Genomic DNA, 6,498 nt, shown 5'->3' on the forward strand with positions numbered 1-6,498 from the left:
AATTTTTAAGATTTGCAAGTAAAACTTAATGAAATGGAAATCTGGTTTGTAATTATACCCAGCTCAGCCTGGAAGTTCATAATGCTGTCAGTGTGAGTGGTCATGGGTAACTAAGCAATGTAGCTACCTAGCACCTTTCTGAAAGACATTTCCAGCTTCCCTGCACATTCTTCATTTCTCTATTGGAGAATGATTTGCTATTTCAATTTATTTTGAAATTTCACTAATTAAAATGAAGATATTTCACTACAGAAAAGGAAAACGCAAGTGAGAATTTTAAAAGAACACATTGATCTATATGACATCGTATACAAATATCCTAAGAAGTTGAGAGATAAATACATTTGTTTAGTTGTTCAAACCATGAAAGCAGTTTTGAAACATTAAAAGGAGCTTATTATCAATAAATACAGTTTGAGATTTTGTTTGTGGATGACAACACTGACATCCAATGTTCAATACTTTAATTTGTTTTTAAGTACAAGTGGATATCCTGGTTGACATGTCCATGATTGTTTAATAAACAGAGTATGAAGTAGACCTCAGGATTAAGTTCCTTTGGAAAAGAGCATTTATACAGCTGAGTAGAGAGGTAATAACTTGTCAAAAATCTTAAATGTCAGAGTTGCAGTGGGCAGAAAGCTTCTGGAGTAGTTAATTGCATTGCCAGACCTCTGTGCTCCTGCTCAGCACCTGGAGGATTGTTAGTAGTCACAGAACACCTGTACTCAGAGGTTACATCCCTTCATTCATACCTAATTGGCCAAATAGAAAGAATAACTTCCATGAAGACAGCACAGTATTTAGGTATCATTGTAGTGGTATTATGTTCCCTAATATATTGTGCACCCTAATAAACTTACCTGGGGTCAGAGAACAGAACAGCCACTAGATATAGAGGCCAGAAAATGGTGGCACACACACCCTTAATCCTAGCATTCCGAAGGCAGAGATCCATCTGGATCTCTGTGAGTTCAAAGCCACACTGGAGACAATCAGGCATGGTGACACACACTTTTAATTCCAGGAAGTGATGGCAGGAAGCAGAAAGGTATATAAGGCTTGAGGACCAGGAACTAGAGCCTGGTTAAGCTTTTAGGATTTTGAGCAGCAGTTCAGCTGAGATCCATTCGGATGAGGACACAGAGGCTTCCATTTTTGGGAAACGAGATCATTTGAGGAATTGGCCAGGTGAGGTTAGCTGTGGCTGGTTCTGTTTCTCTGATGTTTCAGCGTTCATCCCAATACCTGGTTCCAGGTTTGTTTTTATTAATAAGACCTTTTAAGATTCATGCTACATATTAGTAAAGAGAAAACAAACATCTAATTTGTAAAACAAATATAATATGTAGAATACATAACCTTGTAGTGTTCATGAGTCAGATGCATATCCCTTTCAGTTTCAATCTTCATCAGTGTAACTGAGGGGTATTTTCTAAGATTCAAAGTGCTGTGGCCAAAATATAAGCAGATACACAGCCATCTGAGTTGGCCAAGAACACATATCAGAAAAGAGACAACATGCTTAACAAACAATGCTGGGAAAACAAGATCTCTACATGTAGATGAATGAAACAGGATGCAATTCTCTCAGCCACATACAAATAAATTCTAAATGGATCAAAGATCTTAATATTACACCTAAAAATCTGAAAATTCAGAAGAAACAGAAAGAGCACACTTCAGGATCTAGGAACCCGGAAAGAGTGTATGAATAGTACACAACACCCAAGAAATAAGAACGACAATCAATAAGTGGGATTTCATGAAATCATCAACTTCTGCACTGCAAAGGAAACTCTAAGATAATAGAGGGAATAGGCAGTCTATTACAGGAAAGAAATCTTTGCAGCTCTACATCTAAAAGAGCAATAATATCCAGAATATATAAGGAACTATGAACACAAAAGACCAATGACTTAACTAAAAAGTGGGCTACGGAATTTGACAGAGTTCTCATAAGAAAAATTAACATGGCTAAGAAATATAGTAACCCTGTGTACCCAGAAGTATACCAGAAATATACCTTCAAGAAATATAATTGGTAAAGTTTTTTCCCATATTCTATGGATGATCACTTTGCTCAAATATAGTGCTCTTCACTGTAAAAAAGTCTTTAGCTTCATGAATTTGTTGGTCTTAAATTTATTAGTTGTTGGAGTCTTATTCAGAAAGTATTTTTTTCTGTGCCAATGAGTTAAAATTTATCCTGCACTTTCTCATGTTTTAGATTTAGGTCATTTGGCCTTATTTGAGGTTCTTGACCCATTTGGAGTTAAATTTTGCCTGATTGTCGAAATGGAGTCATCATTAATCTGCATTCAACTACTCAGTTTAAACAGCACCATTTGTTGACAATGCTGCCTTTTTTTTTTGTCAGTGTATGTTTTTGGCTTCTTTGTCAAAAATCAGGTGTCTCCAAATGTGTGGAATTATGCATGAGTCTTTGAATATACTCAAAAATTGAACAATAAGAAAATAAATGACCCAATTAAAAATGAAGTATAGAACCAAACAGTAAGTTCTCAAAAGATGAAGAACAAATGGCCGAGGAACAAAGAAATATTCAATAGCCTCAGCACTCAGGGAAATGTAAATCAAATCTACTTTGAGATTCTTTTTTGAGATTTTTATCTTACCTCAGTCAGAATAGCCAAAAACAATAAAACAAATGACAGCTCATACTGAAGATGATGCAAGGAAAGGGGAATACTTATTTATTGGTGGTGAGAATGCAAACTGGTACAGCTGCTACCAAAAGATCCAGCCATACCACTTTGGGCATATACACAAAGGATCTACATCTTACTCATCTATGTTCATTGCTTTTATATTTGCAATAGCTAGAAACTGGAAACATCCATCAATTGATGAATGGGAAATGAAAATGTGGTACATGTATACCATTGAATATTATTCTGCAATTAAGAAAACCATAATTTTAAAATTTGCAAAGTAAATGGCTGGAGCTAGAAAAAAGTCATCCTGAGTGAAGCAACCCTGAAAGACACAAATTGCATGTTTTCTCTTATATACAGATGCTAGCTTCTAAGCTTTAGATATGTGTGTGTTTGCCAATCCTAAACATGGAGGTTAGGTAGCTACTGAGAGACCAAGGTGGAGAAGAAAGGAGAAATACAGTGTATCATTATAAAGATATAAAGGGAAACTAGAATAGAGAAATTAAATTCAGAGGGGAACGGGAAGCTGGGATAAAAGATAGAATATGGGGATTAACAACTAAGACTAAAGACCATTTGAAAAGCCACATTAAAACCTACTATTGTAGAAGATTTCTAATATATTCATATATTAAATGAGTTTAAATGGAGTTAGTATACAATGTAGGATGCAATGCCCTAACTAGATACTTTATGCCACAAAGTAAAACATCCAGAGCGAGGAATGAGTTGCATCTTGTAGAGTTGTCAGAAACGTAACATAGAAACCCTAAGCATCACAGGTTATTGCCAAGGCTATGGATACTTTCCATAACCTAATAATTAAGCCTCTGTTTCTGAAGACACAGCATATATATATATATATATATATGTATATATATAGTATAAAATAGAGAAAATGAGCTGGTTTCCAACTAGAAGCTTCGACACTATAACTGGTCTTCATGGTGCTAGAAGTGACAAGGTACCCTATTGGAGGTGAAAACTACTCATCAATATCTTATAACTATGAACCCTGCAACCTACAGAAGAGATGTTTCTGCAAAATATGCTGATGTAATAGTGGCATAAGTCTTATATGCTAACCAACCATCTTTTGATTGGATTTAAGGCTCAATCTGTGAGACGGGACCTGTGCCTGACACTGCTACGGTGACCAAGAATGGAGACTAGACAGACCATAGATCTAGGGGAAAACCTAGTACCATTATTCTGCTAAATGAATACAGCAATAGAATGACTCCTAATGACATACATAGAGATCAGTGCCTTGCTCAAACCACATCAGGGAAGTTTCTTGCCGTAAGTTGTTACTAACACAGAAATAAAAACTGAACAATGTGAAGAAGTAAGATACTTTAGAACACATTGTCTTAAATGGGATGTCTCTATCCAAAGCCTTCCCTCAGGGCTCAGGGATCTATGTGGAAGAGAAGACAGAAATGGTGTAAGAACTAAAGTTGGTAGATGACTCTAAGGAAACATTATCTTCCAGACACAGTAGGCCTAATACACAAATAAACCCACAAAGTCTGTGAAAGCTCTTAGAAGACATGCATAGGTTCAAAGCAGAAAAAATTCCTAGTACTGAGAAGGGGAATTGGAAATAAAGTCCTATCCCTAACCAAAAATTATTTGAAATTACTCCTACTGCAAAATTAAAATTTGTTTTCTCCAATAGAATGACACCAAGTATATCAACCCCATTTAATGGTGCACAAGAATAGTTGGCCAACACAAAACAATTCCTATGCTTTTTTGTGTGGTTTTTATTTTATTTTGTTTATGTATGTTTGCCTTATTGGTTTTTTTTTTCTGTTTTGACTTTTGTTGTTGTTGCTGATTTTATTCTTTTATAGAGATAAAAGAACATGAAGATGGGTGGGTAAGAAATGAAAGGATGTGGAAGGAGATGGGGAAAGGGGGAGAATATGATAAAGGTATATTCTATGAAAGAATTAAATGAAAAAAATTTAAAACAGAAATACATTTATGTGTTTACTCTCCTTAGCAATCAAGAAACGCAAATAAAAACTACATTTATGATTCATATCAACAATCAGAATGGCTAAGATTAAGCAAACAAAAACTAGTCTGTGATTCTCAGTTACCCAAGCAGTGTTGGATATGGGTTGTAACTTGTGGAGTGGGCCTTAAGTCAAATCAGTTATTGGTTGGTTACTCCCACAAGCTTTATGCCACCATTGCCTTAGCATATGTTGCAGGCAGGGTGCCATTGTTGAGCTAGGGTTGTGGCTGGATGGTGTCTATGTTTCACTTTGGGTAGTGTACAGAGTACCTTCCTATACCAAAGGCACTAGAACGTAGAAGTCAAGGCTCTTTGTAGACACCAGCTGGACTTTTCTATGTTCAATGACTTGAAGTGATAGTATTTGTTTTATCTTATTATACTACATTTCATTTTGGTATTATCTCTTAGAAGCCTGTTTTTTTCTAATGGGAGACAGAAATGGAGTGAGTGGATCCAGATGGAAGGGCAGGGAGGAGGAACTGAGAGGAGTAGAGGGAGGGGAAACCTCTAATTAGCATGTATGATTTTTGAAAATGATTTATTTTTTTTAAAGTAAAGAAAGAAAAATAAAAGAACAACGTCTTGGGAGTTTGTGGGGAACAGGGAAGCCTCATGAACTGTTGAGGGGAATGCAATTGGTGCAGCCACTGTGGAAATCAGTTTGGTGGTTACTCTCAAAACTAAAATTAGATCTACTATATGACCCAGTTCTGGCACATTTGAACATATACCCAATGGACTCTATCTCCTACTGCAGAGACACTTGCTTATCTACGTTCATAGCTGCTCTATTCCAATAACTAAGATGTGAAAAGAAAGAACCACAGGCAATTAAGATGCTGAAAGTGGGAGAAATAATTTCCTTCAGGAAGAATATACCAATTGGTTTTCCAATACCAAATGGTTAGCCCTGAAAATATACATACAAGTAATGCTATACATACTGAGCAGGCTATATGTAAAAATATATATGTAAATACATATATGAATACAATAACAATTGATGAAAAAAGGCCATGAATTTGAAAGTTAATAAGGAGGGCTAGATGGGCGGGTTTGGTGAGAGAAGAAGGAAGAGAGCAATATAATGATATTAATGTAAAAATATTTTATATTAAACTTTGAAAGAACTAATAAAAATTTTTAAAAGTATAAAAAAATTTCCTTCTAAATTTGCATCTTTGTACACACAGATTAGTGTAGCTCTCAGACCACATCAGAGTAGATTTTTGTGGAGTGGAATGATTAACACAGAAATTAACAATTGATCAGAGTGTAGAGAATAAATAGTCAATGCAACGCTCAGCGGCCACAAATAAGACATCTAGATCATATCCCTTCATCAGATTTCAGGCACCATCGTGGATGAGCGAGCAGAAAGGTATAAATGCCAGAAGTCATGGAAGACCTGAGTGAAACAGTGTCCTCTGGACAAGGCATGACCGTTGTACAAATGAAACCACAGCATCTGTGGCTGTGAATGAGCAACAATTATATCAACACTTTTGCATATATTCAAATTTCTCCATAGTACACATTACTGATTTTAAAAGAGTTGAGTAATGATTAATATTCTAAGGTTGTGTTTTTCTAACATCCAGTATGATTGTTGATTTTAATATCTTACACAGTAGGAGTTGCTTTTTTCCACAACTGAACAAGTCTTATTCTTATGTGACTTGATCATAAAGACAGGGTGGCAGGCTTAAGAGAGTTTCATGTTATCATGGTTTATACTTCATAGCTACTAAGTTGGATTTCAGAAATCAACATTGGTGCTTGGTG

The sequence above is a fragment of the Peromyscus eremicus genome, chromosome 4 (assembly GCF_949786415.1).
Source record: "Peromyscus eremicus chromosome 4, PerEre_H2_v1, whole genome shotgun sequence".
NCBI classification, from domain to species: Eukaryota; Metazoa; Chordata; class Mammalia; order Rodentia; family Cricetidae; genus Peromyscus; species Peromyscus eremicus.